This window comes from Ipomoea triloba, chromosome 10, assembly GCF_003576645.1.
Source record: "Ipomoea triloba cultivar NCNSP0323 chromosome 10, ASM357664v1".
Classification (NCBI taxonomy): domain Eukaryota; kingdom Viridiplantae; phylum Streptophyta; class Magnoliopsida; order Solanales; family Convolvulaceae; genus Ipomoea; species Ipomoea triloba.
The window spans coordinates 18,917,514-18,932,513 of record NC_044925.1 but is presented as its reverse complement, the minus strand read 5'-3'; the positions used below and the strand labels follow the sequence as shown (position 1 = coordinate 18,932,513).

At 34.4% G+C, this 15,000-nt stretch overlaps 1 long non-coding RNA gene across 3 annotated transcripts in view; it reads right to left on the bottom strand.

The window, feature by feature from the left end:
* Window positions 1–12,243: 12,243 nt before the first annotated feature.
* Window positions 12,244–15,000, bottom strand: part of LOC116031785 — a 14,974-nt gene continuing 12,217 nt past the window's right edge. The window contains exons 1-4 of one of the 3 annotated variants that reach the window (XR_004100665.1): window positions 13,782–14,991; window positions 13,598–13,685; window positions 13,383–13,515; window positions 12,246–13,032 (exon numbers count right to left, since the gene is read on the bottom strand). This is a non-coding gene — a long non-coding RNA (uncharacterized LOC116031785). Of the gene's footprint in view, window positions 13,033–13,382; window positions 13,516–13,597; window positions 13,686–13,781; window positions 14,992–15,000 lie in introns of those variants that run through there. The other 2 variants (XR_004100664.1, XR_004100663.1) reach the window with 2 other exon arrangements.

Genomic DNA, 15,000 nt, shown 5'->3' with positions numbered 1-15,000 from the left:
TGCTTCATATTGGAGCTGGCATCCTCCGATTTCCAATATTGTGGTTGTAGTGATTGCTTTGCTTGATACCTGTGGCGACGCGAGGAAGGATTTATTCTATTTTTCGTCCTAGATTTATAGGTGACAGTTCACTTTTATTCCTTTTTTATTAAAACATCCTTTTTCGTCCTTATATTATTGTGACATTACCATTTTTGGTCCCCCATCAACAAAATCGTTGAAATGACATTAAATACAAGGACATTTTGATCTTTTTAATACAAAGTGTGTTGATCCGTTATATTTTTTATGTTTATCTTTTTGAAAAAATTCATAATTGAAGACCGAAATACCCTTATAATTAATGATATTTAAATTATTTTGTTGATAAGGACAAAAGAATAAGCATGTCACAATAATACTAAACCAAAGGATAGATAGTCGGCTATTTGACCAAAAATTGAATTAACTCATTTATTTATGCGATTCAGCATGTGATCTGACGTCAATGATCACACTTGATGTGCCGAGGAATTGTCCACATTGTACTAAAATATCAATGTTTTGAAAGTTGGACTAAAATATCAATGTTTAATTTAAAAATAAATAAATAAATAAAAGCTAAAGCATCACATGCAACCCCTTAAAAAAAAAAAAAGAAGCTAAAACATCACATGCATGCAAGTATGCAACTCCTCTCTCCTCTGCCGTATACATACATCCCTTGGAGTATGTATACCCAACTACAAAAAGGTATACATATACATCCAAATACAGCCCAACCAATATTTTGTTTCTAATATAAAAAAGGTATACATAATTACATACCCATCCCATGTGCTTCACCATAGCTGAGATTCCCAATAAATAATAAAATATCTTGTTCCTCAGCCCGCCCGATCGATCTTGTAAGATCGGCTAATTAAAAGAGTTAATCTGACCGAAGTTGTCGGAACGAATCATTTGCTTTATCAAAATTTTTTTTATTAGGGGGTCTTGGTTGGGCCCCCTATTTTCAACCATTACAGCTGGCGTCGACCAGCTTTGTAATACGGACGAACACGAAAAAGAACGCAGGCACCGGAAATGCAAATTAAAAGAGAAGAGCAAAGATTCTTGACCCGGAGCATGTTATTGACTCTACCACAAATCTGTTAAATGAAGATGAAGGTAGTTTGCTTATTCTCTGACACTAGTTAGACAGAAATCCCTTAACTTCATTTATGCCCTTATGCAGTAAAGAAAGCAAGTGAGGTGGGCTAAGGTTCCATTCGAAGTAAGATCCGGAGTCTTTCGAGAAAAGGTCCCATCCTTCAATATCACGATGACCCGATCATGAGCAAATAGAAAATAAAAAATGAGGACAATTCAGAGTTGACATTAATAATTAACATATGTATTGTTTTAAAAATTAAGGGAAAGCATTTACACCACTAACAATTCAGAGTGACATTAATAATTGACATATTATGGAAGACATAAATTACAATTTAAAAATAATATAAATTATTTAATTATTAAAACATTTACTTTATTATAAATTATTATATTAAAAAATGTTATGTATGCCCCAGTACACACATACGCCAGCTTATAAATTATTATTATATTAAAAAAATGTTATATATGCTACAGTACATGTATTATTGCTTTCTTAGCTTGATATACGCAAGTAAGAATACATACGCCACATCCGTATAGTATGCTGAAAAAGTGGATGAAAACATCAGCTATATATATATATATGCATTGGTTTCTTGATATTCTAGACCAAAATCCAATCATCATCTCTATCTCAACAGTCTCTATCGTTTCTGCATTTGACAATACAATGCCCATCTCTCGAGAGTACCTTGGTATCGCCCAGGCACCAGCCGGCATTGAGGACTTTTATTTCGTCCGTCACGGCGCAACCGATCTGAATGAAAAACAAAAGGACTTGCGAGGTGAGAAACATTGGGGTGTGCAGGGTGGCGGCACGGACGTTAGTCTGAATGCAAACGGCAAACGCCAAGCTGCTCTCGCCGGCAATGTTCTCCGCGAGCTTCCCATCAGCAGCGTCGTGTGTTCGCCGCTTTTACGCGCAATCCAGACGGCTTTCATCGCCAATATTGGATGCGCGCGCTTCGAAATCGACGAGAATCTCAAAGAGCGTGGGTTCGGCGAGCATGAGGGCGGATACGGACCGCTGAAGATGTTCGAGGAGAATTATCCGGATTGTGAAGACACGCAGATCTTCTCTCTCCGCGTGGCAACGGCCCTCAATCATGCTGTCCATACTGAAAACACACTTTTCGTCTCCCATGGAGGCGTGCTCAGGGTTATCGCCGCACTTCTCCAGGTCTCCCTGTCTAAGGAACATACGGATAACGGACGTGTTCTTCATTTCAAGCGGGCCCGGGGAGTTTCCAACTGGACGGTGGAGATTCACCAAAGCCCGGCCATCCTGGTTAGCGGCCCAATAATCCGCAAAGCCATCACTGAAAAGGGTGGCCGTGCGGACCAAATTGAGAATAGGGGACATGGTTCAGCTCAAGAGCCATAGCCAAACTCATTCACAATGCGGTTAAGTGGCCTAACTGCACGTTAATCGATCATTATTACATGGACCATGGTCCACACAGCTATGTGGACCAAACATAAAAAGTACATTATTTTTGTACTGAAGGATAATGTACCTACAGTACAAAAATAATGTACCTTCAGTACAAAAATAATGCATTTTTTATTTTTGGTCCACACGGTTGTGTGGACCATGGTCCATGCAATAATTTGCCCACGTCCATACTCAATGTGATGCGCAGGAAAGAAGCTCCCATTGATATACGACCTCCGTCCCATTTTGTTTGTCTGATTCGGTTAACGATGCTTGATTGAAATTATTTTTAATTCAATTTTTCATAATATTAAAATTAGTATTAGTATATAAAATTTATATATTTAGAAACTACATTAAAAGTACTATTAAACACAAAATATCAAATTTAAAAATAATTAAAAATTACTAAAGAAAATGAGCAATAAAGAAAGAGTTGGTTTGACCCATGAATAGTAAACAGGACAGGTAAAATGGGACAGAGGGAGTACATCTTTTTTTTTTTTTTTTTTTAATAATTGATATAGATCTTTTAGATGGCCTTAAATTTTCTTTTATCTACTTCCGTGTTATATCTGCTCATCGCGCTTTAAATGTAATTCTGTAGTGTAATGTTAGAATTTAATACAAGTTTTTTTTTAAACGAATTTAATACAAGTTATTCTCTAATTTTCCGCAAAATGAAAACGAAGTATCAATATTTTTTGAAATGCAAATTATTATTGATGTAGTAAATACTGACCACAATAGAGTACGGATCACAGTATATATAAGTAGAAATGCAATCGGCGAGTTATCTTAGCTCAGGGAGCTCGACAATGTGCTAGAGGTCCCGAGCTCTTTACTCGTCCCTAAGAAACTGTCAAAAGATCCTCTTGCTGCATTAAATGAGGGTATTTATAAGGTAGGTAGAAGACACGTTTTGGGCCCTCGGCATGCTAGGCACGTGGAGAACATGCACCGGTCATGGTTGGTATAGTCCTAAGACGTACACGTGGCTTGAAATTCCTGCTAAGTTTCTCGAAACGGGGTGGATGGATTTATTGTTCAAGGTATCGAGACCGGAACGAGCTCCGACGTTTGTGTTTAACATGACGCGGCCTTGGGACAAGGATCCCCATGAGAGGTCGGGAAGGCAAAGCGGTCTGGAGGTGCATATGATTGGTTTGTTCTCTTTGAGTAAGGCCATGGTCTCGAGGTTCTTTTCCCAACCGTATATATTATTAGCCGACCGTATATCTGTGGTCTAGAGGGATATTCTATATCAAGTAGCCCCTCTTAGCCCGGTGCCCGATGCCTTTTGAGGAGGGGGATTTCAGGCTAAGTTTGACTATATCCCTTGACCTGGAGTAGACACGTGTCGGGCGGATAACATTATTCTTGGGATCCGCGTTCATCAGTTTGGCGAATCGATACATCTTCTCGCCGTATTTCTCTATAAATAGGGGTTTAGACGGGGCCCATTTTATACTTTCTTTTGCTCGAGATCGGAGCCTCCCGAGCTTCAACACTTGCCTGAAGTAGTCTCCAACCGCCGTTGATATCGCAGTGCGTCGTTTTCATAAGAAAGTATTATTCTCCGACCTTGTTCTTTTTTTTTTCTTTTTTTTTTTGCGACTTTGGACATATATCGACTTCTCATGCCCTTATAATCAGTCCTTCAAGCTAAAATCAACCTCCCTTGCCCTATAGGGAGCCGGTATGTCGGATTCGGATAGTCAAAACGTCTCGGGGCAAGATTATGGTGACGAGGTGGAGGTCAGCTCGTCCAGCGTTTCGTCCGCCAATTCTACAGATCTGGAAATCGATGCTTTTCCAGTAGGCGCCACGGGGTCGTCCCAAGCTAATTCTACTGATCAAGAGATCGACGCCTTTCCATTCGGAGCAGCAGAGCCGTCCCAAGAAGGTAGCGTTGAAGGATATCAGGTTGGAGGGGACCTACGCCCTCGTAGTTATCCGACCATAGGTGAAGTAGGGATATCGGGGCGGGGAAAATCACCTCGGGTGGTGATATCCGCCCTACACTCCATGATGCCTACTCTTTCCTCTCCTTATAGGGCTGACCTTTTGGCAACCATTCCTACTCTCCCGGCTTCTTCTTAAAACCCTACCTCCTTGATTCCAACTTCTTCAACCATGCTCCCTTCTTCTCAACTGTCTACCGCCCGAGGGGAAAAACTTGTGTTTTTAAATAATGAGGACGTTCGTAAGCACTCCTGCTTGCTTACTCACCCCGAGCTCGAAGAAATTTATTCCCTGCTTACTGGTCGGGTCGTGTTTAAGACTCGTTAATCTTTGGGGAACATCATTGATTGCACGAAGGATGATTGGCTAGGGATTCACTTGGATTCCCTTAAGGCCCCATTATCGTTCCCATTTCTTCTCTCCTTCCTTGACCACTACAAGGTCTTGCCCCGGCAGATCGGGCCAAATGCCCATCGCATTATTACCTGTTTTCCCCAGATCTGCGCTCGACACGACCTTTCTTGCACCATCAAGCTTTTTAACTTCATTTTTGCCATTCGACCCATTCCTCCTAAGCTCGGAGGGGGTTTTCTTATTGTTTAATCCCGGGGGCATTTTTGCAGTATCTTGCACCTTCCGGATAATAATAAAGGTTGGAAGAATCAAATACTCTCCATTAGGTACGTGTGGAAGCTACTTGTTCCCTGCGTCTAGTCGACGCATTATACCAAGTATGCATATCCTCCTCAGACCCGGGCACTTACAGATGTCGTCGCCAAGATCTCCTTGGACTTTTACGATTATCAAATCTTTCAGACTCCCGAAGCCTACATTGCTGCCGGTATCCAAGCACTAGACTATAGTCGGGATGAGAAGTACGTCCCTCAAAAGGTTGCTGTGACAATCGCGGTTCCGCCTCCTATCCCCGGTTCGAGCAATGAAGGTTAAGGCAAATGGAAAGGCACTCTGGTCTTTTTGCCTCGCACAACTTACTATATTTTAAACTTGTTCGCTTTTATTGCAGAAATGGTCTTAGAAAAGGGATTCTCTACTGCTCCGGTCGGTCCCCGAAAGCCCCGACAAAAGGTTTCCCTAAGTGGCAAGAAGCCGGCTCAGCCCCAAGTGGTTACAATGGAACAATGGCCAAGCTCTGCCGACCCCTCCTCCACCTCCGCCTCTGGCATCAGGCTTTTAGGAGGGGGTGGCTGCGCTTCGACAAGCTACCGCCTTGTTAACCCACATCATAGAGGGGCTCCAAGGAGGTCGCCTAACTCCTCCACTCGGCCGCAATCCCTCGAGGCGTGAAGACGGGCTGAGCACTCATCGACCTTGCACACCCGAACCTCACCTCGACGGGGAAGTCTATTCACCTCGGCCATCATCAAGGCAAGGAGAAGATGAAGCTACCAGAGGTCGGCCCGAACGGCGAGAGATAGAGAGAACACGGCTAACTTGGACTACCAAGTCTGACTTGGGGCGCCTAAGCACTAGGGTTCCGGTTCATGATCGCCTTGACTATGGGCTGCCCAATGGTGCACCACCAGTAGAGGGGTCGGCCTCGCGTAGGCTCCTGATATCTCTGATTCTGAACCATTATTCACTCCCTATTTTTATTGTTTTTTATACTAATTGCCTAATTCTAAATAGGAAATTGAGACTCATTTGTGTATTTTGTGCCTACAGGTGCAGCTGCCCATAACGAGTAGCAAAGGAAGTATTTTGGAATATTTTGGATCAATTTTGGAAGCAGAGAAACACACCTAAGTGAGGTGGGCCTTATCTGTCTTCTTTTTATGTTGCGATTTTCTGCAACTTTTGGTAGTTCCGACTCTAGTTAGTTTTGAGTTATTTTTCGTCTTTTCTTTAGATTTCCCTAGCGTAGTTTAGCCTAGTTTTACATACTTTGGTTTAATTTCAAGTTGGATTGCGGATTGGAGTTGGATTTCTTCTTCATTATTAGTAAAGCTTTCTTCTTCACTTTATTTACTTTATGTTTAGATTTCTTGCAATATTTATGATGATTTATTATAGTTTTGCTTTGTTTGCCATTATGATGCGTGTGTAGTTAGCTTTTGGGTTTGGATTAGAGTCCTATTGCTATTCTTGATGCTAGGGTTCTGATTATTGCATAAAGGGGATAAATTATCTTCCTAGGTTTTATGTTTGAATTGAATTGTTAATTCCTCTTGTTAGTGGTTGATGACCAGCAATTGTTAGCTTGTTTTGGAGAGGATTTTATCGCAACGAAAGTTGGATGAAAGACTCGAGCCTAATAAATTTCAAACTCAATTTTTCTACTATGAAAATAGGGGTAATTTGGGGCTTATAATGCTTTTGTGTTTCAAGGGTTAGGATTGATGCATCACAAAAGTGGGGCAATCCTACTCTAATTGACGTCAATGTCTTCTTCCACATGCAATATCTACATGAGACCATGGCAAATAATTAAAAAGTGTTGTAAAAATATATCCTAAGATGGCCATGATCCTATTTTCTAGAATCGCGTGGAGAGCGTTATGCTTTTACCATGTTGTAATGTTGTATCGGGTTGACTGGCAATGATTGAATGATACTGTGTGTGTGTGGCGTGTGCAAGCGCGTGCGTGCGTGCGTGTGTGTGTGTAATTGATGATGAAATTATAAACAATTCTAATATTAGAAAGTGTATATTTATTTAAAATTATAAGATTTGTATATTAGTGTTGAAATTGATTACATAAAAATTATATTAGGAAAAGTCTAAACAAAAAATAGAAGGAAGAGCATGACTAATTGATACTATTTTAAGCAACAAAAATAAATTATTATCAAATGAAAGGAATCCTTATATTGAATACCATAATAAGATTAAAGTGTTAAAAACTGATTGGTAATATGGACGTAATACATGTATGTTTATTTTTCTTTAATTACCCATCGTAATATGTGTATGTTTAATTAACTTCCTATATAGACAGAAAAACTTATCGTTGCTTACATGGACAGCTCAACTGGTCATAGGGGTGAAGTTTGGGAGAGGAGAACATGGATTGATTATATAAAATCTGTATTACGTCAAGTATTAAAAAAACAATTTAATAAAAGTATAATGTGTAAATTAATTTATTAATTACCATAATTATTAAGATTTTGTTCAAAAGTAACCATTAGCATAATTTTATATGTGTAATAATATGAGAAGTTGAATAATTTACATATAATTGTATAGATTTAATAATATGTGAATTAGCGTAATAATATGTGAATTGGAATAGTTATCATAATAGTTTTTTTTTTAATTTCCTATAATTATGGATATAATATGTGTATTATAAATTTTCTTAACTAATTAGATAAAATTTATATTACAGAAAGTATTAATTTCTTAATTGCCATAATTTTTAAAGATTTTATTCAAAATTAATCAAATGAAGTGCACGAGTAATTCATATTATTTGAAGAAAAAAATAATAAAATTGTTGTAAGAAGAAATTCTCTATGTTTAATTACCATAATAAATTTAGATTTAAATACGATTGTTAATGACTACGTATTATTTAGATAGTAAATAGTACTCCGTATATGGTAATTACTTATATAGATCAATATTATAAAGAAAAAGAGGACGAAACAAGTAAAATATATTATAAAAAGTATCAATTAATTAAAATATAATAGGGAAATTATATTAGAAAATTTATTAGCAAAAAATGAATCTAAAGTCATAAGAACGCTCCTCGGTGACTGTGAACAACTCCATTTGGCGGTGACATCGTCCAGAAAGTGTAATTCTAGATTATCAGATCCAGTTTACTCCCGCCCGAATCCAGTTGAACCCTTCACGATCAAACCCTCATACGCAAAAACAAACTCCCTTTCCCGCTCCACCGGAAACTCATCGTCTATAATCAGAACCAACGCCGAAGAAACAATGTGTTGAAACTCAAAATTGTGTTGTAATTGTATTTCTACCAAACAAGACAAAATTAACATAAGCAATAGCCTACCTAAAATAACACATATCACACTAATCACTCTGTTGAGAAATATAGCAAGGTTAATGCCTGAAGCCACAATCTTATTCAGAAAAATCCAAAATAAATGGCACATGATACAAATTGAAAATAAATGGTAGAAGAAAGCTAACATTTAAGAATATTGGTAAACAATCATATATATTGGAATATTATGAACAGATGAAAAAAAAATAAACACATAAACTAATGAGCCAACACCGAACGCGGCGATTCCGCCTGAAACATGGACAGAGCCTCCATCAGCAAATCCTTCGACAAGCAGTCTACGAAGATCAACTTCGATTCTCAATAGTGAAGCATAATCAATAACGTGCGAGCATCCAGCCAGAGATTGATGGAGTTGAGCACGGCTCCCGCCATGGCATGCCGAAGTTTATCTCGTACATGGCCAGAATATTGGGCGCTGCCATCACAGACACAATCAACGATGTACACGCCAGAAGTTCATCCTGCCCCCTCTCAACCCCAAGGGACACGATCGATGACACTAGGCGGAGGCAATGCCGGTAAGTCTCAGACCATGTATAAGTCGTGCCGTTGTAGATGACGGATCAGAAGTGTAGTCGCCATAGATGGTGGTCGTTCTCTCCTAGAAGTTCAGTGGAGTCCACCAGCAAGAATTCACACAAAACTAAAACCACTAGAGCATATATAATATGTAATAATAATTTATTGCTAATTTTATGAAAATATATATGGTAATTAATAAAATCAATGATTTTACTAAAATAAATTTGAGTATGATTTTACTAAAATAACTTTTATTTTGAGGGGAAAGATTGGCTAGGCACTTCTATTATATATATATATATATATATATATATATATATATATATATATATATATATATATATATATCTATATATATATATATATCTATATATATATATATATCTATATATATATATATATCTATATATATATATATATCTATATATATATATATATCTATATATATATATATATCTATATATATATATATATCTATATATATATATATATCTATATATATATATATATCTATATATATATATATATCTATATATATATATATATCTATATATATATATATATCTATATATATATATATATCTATATATATATATATATCTATATATATATATATATCTATATATATATATATATCTATATATATATATATATCTATATATATATATATATCTATATATATATATATATCTATATATATATATATATCTATATATATATATATATCTATATATATATATATATCTATATATATATATATATCTATATATATATATATATCTATATATATATATATATCTATATATATATATATATCTATATATATATATATATCTATATATATATATATATCTATATATATATATATATCTATATATATATATATATCTATATATATATATATATCTATATATATATATATATCTATATATATATATATATCTATATATATATATATATCTATATATATATATATATCTATATATATATATATATCTATATATATATATATATCTATATATATATATATATCTATATATATATATATATCTATATATATATATATATCTATATATATATATATATCTATATATATATATATATCTATATATATATATATATCTATATATATATATATATCTATATATATATATATATCTATATATATATATATATCTATATATATATATATATCTATATATATATATATATTTATATATATATATATATATATATATATATATATATATATATATATATATATATATAGATTGATAAAGATATAGATATAGATATATAGATATGGATTTTCCTATTTTACAGTATAATATGTGTCATTTTTTAAGGATGATTTAATGACGTGCTAATTTCATATTAAAGGAAAACATTCACAGTCAATGTGTTTGATAGGCAAATTATTGTGTTGACCATGAATATAATAAGGTACATTTTTATTATACTAAAAATACATTATTTTTTTTACTGGAGGTACATTATTTCATAATATGTATAAAATAATGTACTTTCAGTACTTAAATAATGTACTTTATGTATAAAAATAATGTACTTTTAGTATATTAAAAATGTATTTTTTATTTATGGTCCACACAGTTGTGTGGACCATGGTCCATACAATAATGATTGGTGTTTGTATTGGCCTAAATTAGTTTTGAGATGGATTAATGCGATTTGTTTTTTGGAAGCAGTAAGTACTAAGTATAATTATTTGACAAAATCTTTATTTTTAATGAAATTAAAAGAGCAAATACCAATTTTGGTCCCACGACTATTGTTTTAGTACCAAATTTGGTCCCACGACTATTATTTTAGTGTCAAAATTCATCGCGCCAATAACCCATCCGTTTAAAACGTAATGAATTTTAAAGGTATTTTCATCATTTTCAACTCAATATCCAATTTGAGCATGAATAAAAAGATTTAAACTCTAAGATCGATCACAATTCACAGTTCTCATTCTCAAATTAATGTAAAATGAGGAGGAAAACTGCGAATTTTGATCAATTTTAGGACTCAAACCCATTTATTCATGCTTAAATTAGGATATTAAATTAAAAATGACGAAAATACCCTTAACAATTTTATATTTTTGCACATTTTAAACGAATGGGTGACCGACGCAATGAATTTGGACACTAAAACAATAGTCATGAATGAAAATTGGCACTAAAACAATAGTCGTGAGACCAAAATTTGTAAAAATTAAATATGTCGACCAAAATTATCATTTTACTAATAATTGTGGGACCAAAATTGGTATTTACTACGATTTCTTCTCATTTTTAACCAAAACCCTCATCATCCCATTTTAAGACCACTATCTTTTATGTTTCTATATAGAATTTATGAAAAGAAGCGGACTGTATTACAATAAAGTATACATAGTACACCATAAAATATTAGTAATTTTACTAATTAAAAAAAAGGTTTACATGCTTCTACAATTTTAATTGCATAGAAAGAAACTTTTAAAATGTACTTAAATATATTTCGTTATAGGGATAATTCGATTAAACATGATTTTCTTTATTATATGACTTATACTACATGAGATAATTGATTTAATGTGAGTCCACTTATATATATCTTCTCTAAAATCAGACAATCTAGCCAACTTTGATGAATTGTTTTGAAGAGTAGTCCAAGTAAATTTCAAACACACTTATTTGTATCTACTTTTGTAATTAAATTGGCAACTTGGTTATATGAACATTAAATTTGTAATCATTAATCTACTGCATAAATAAAATAAAATATTCTTTTTATGTAGATGCTATTTACTTAGAGTGTGTTTGGTTCGCACATGGGAATCGAAATCGGTATGGGTATCAAATACTTGGTAAGGGTAATGGGTTTTGGTGAAAGTATTTTGCATGTTTGGTAGTAAGGTGGAATGAGAATGATTATTAATAGTTGGGGAAGAAATGAGTAAGAGAAATTAAACTCTTATTTCATTAGGGTATGAGTTTTCCAATTAATGGAGTATTCCAAACCCATAGTAATACTTTAAAAACCTATAATAATAACTTTGATACCCATACATTATGCCTAAAACCACCAACCAAACACACCCTTAAAAAAATTTTACTTTCCTTTATAAATGTTCATATGTTCTTTGATTATTTTACTTGCCACTGTGAAATTGATAGATTTTCACTTTACCGGTGACATATATGTAAATGGTCTATAACCTTACTTAGGTAGCTGAAACTGTAGTTACCAAAACATCATTACATAAATTAGCATTTCAGCACCTATTACAATAGAATGGCACTGCATAACACCATGCCCCAAAAGCCACACAAAAAAAAACACATTCTACTTACTAACAGTACACTGCTACCAAATCAGACTTAGAAACACTAAGCCTCCAAAAAAGCCATGACAAAAAAGCATACGCATAACACTAAGAATAGATTAGACCAACTACATAACCATTAACCGACTACTTTTCCTGCTTCACAACCATATCCTTAAGTTTCTTAGAACTACCACAACGATCAAACTCTTTGAATAGGCATCTCTTAAGAGGCACAACAGCACCATCAACACCAAACCCCTCTTCAAAATCATCCAAACCAGTGACCTTACAAACAGGAAAAAAACAAACAAAACATCAATAAGTACATTAAAATTTAATCAAAACAACAAAATAAATACACTGACACCTCAGGGTATTTAGCCAATAAATCAGTCAGAGGCAGACACACCAACCAAATCATCTGCACAGTCACGATCCCATATAAGCATCTAAGCATCTCTACTCTCATCCGCAACACGGACTATGACCTTATATCTAACAACTCCTTCATGCCAAGAACTTTTACAGCCACCACAAACCATCATTCCACCCTTCTCACTAAGCTTTCATCTTGCAAGAGATGTAATACAAATCAACCACACACTCTCTACATCAACAATACGACCTGCCACCCAATACTCCCCCAGCTGCTAATTAAAATGAAGTAATCAGTAGACATAAAAGTCAAACAACACAGAATTTTCAGACTGTTTTATTTTTTAGGATCTATTATTACATTCTGTAAATTACCTAGGTTTAGTGTAATTATAATATTATATCATTTACAGCAGCCTGATTGCCTTATGTGTTTTAACCAACTGGTTATATATATTTTATCTGTCTATCTGCTAAAATGTTCAACATCACATGAAGATTTGATCTTTAATTTAGTGTAATGCTATCTACACATGTCTATTAACTAATACAAACATAACCGACTACAATTAACACATAGGACAAAAACATCCTAAACCAAACCACAGGACATTAATTATACCTATTTTTTGGAGTAAATTTCTTCAATCGGAGTAATCAACACATCAGTACTGCCCTGAGTAAGGTCCAGATTAGCAGCAGAGAGTCTAGTTCCAGATTGTATACATCTTAATGGTGTAAGCTTGCTGTTATAGCTATAAAAAGGAAAAAAATGAAGATTAGCACAGAAAAATGAACCAGAAAACGCGTTGATTTCTTTTCTTTTTATTAACTAACCTGTTTCTTAGCTCACGAAACTCCTTGCAAGAATGGTTGAAAAACAGCTGAGTAGCATCGAAAGAACTGCAGATGCGCACTTCACCATCTGCACAAGAAAATAGGTATTAACTGCTTAAGTCTAGGATTAAGAAAAAAGGAAAGTAAATAAATATAAATGGATAGGACAGCATAGGTAACTCACTGTCCATGAACTTAGCTCTACACAACTGAATCAGTGGTATAAGAGGATCAGCACCAACAGAGTTGAAATAGGGGCTTAGTTCATCAACATGATCATCCCACAGTGTACACTTAACCTGTCTTTGCCTATAGAGCAGTTTAACACATTAACCACTAACCGAAATTGAATAAAAATATACACCTAGTGTCTTCAAGAACAAAATCAATTAGCCTAGTCATTTTACCAACTATGATCTTCTCAACAGGAGAATAAATCTCAACCACACGCCCAATAACATCTATTTTTAAAAACCAAATAAATTAAAGAATGTAATTGACAATATTCCATCCCATAGAATTTATAAGCATGTTATACTGCTGTTTAGGTTCAATTTGGGATAAACATTACCTATCAACACTTTCTCATCAATATCTTTTTTTGGAAGTATGTCTTCAAAACTCTTGGAGCGAAACATGGTTTTAGGAAAATTAACACGCTTATACTCCTTCACGAGCGTGTCATGCTTGAATTTGATCATGTAACGAAGCATGCTTGTTTTGTATTTGAAAAAGTTAGTGATACATAGGAAATTTCTAATACCATATACTTTTTCCCTCCGTGAATATGTTGTATTTCCCCACAAGATCCTTAGGTATATGTACATGGATAGACATACCCTAGATTGAAAACCAAAAAGGAAAACATGAATACATTACATACAATGAATAAAACATAAACACTAATAGCATGTTAAAATCACAATAACCAACTTGTTGATCATGAATATACACTCTTGACTTCTAATCACTTTTTCTCTCTTGATTTCAAATACTACATAATTACGAACACATCGCAACCTGATTGCCTTATTTGTTTGCTTGGGATGAAGCTGCACACCAACTATAAATTGGCCACTCATGTTGAAACAGCAAGAAGCAAACAAAACCTAGTTTGGTTCTTTTTGGAGAAATTGATCACAAGACTTTGCAAAGCTTTTAATGTTGTAATCTGTTGGACTGACTTTTGTATTTGTAAATTGAGAATCAATACGCATGTAACATATTAAATAATAGATATATACTGTACCTGGAGAGCAACCCATACCAACAGCAGATCTAAATTCACACGCCACATCTATAAATATATTAAAGGAGCCGGAATCTAGCCAATCAGAGGCTGCCATTTTCCCGCCCAGGGAATACGACGTTGTTTTGGTTTTTTTTTTTTTTTTTTTTTTTTT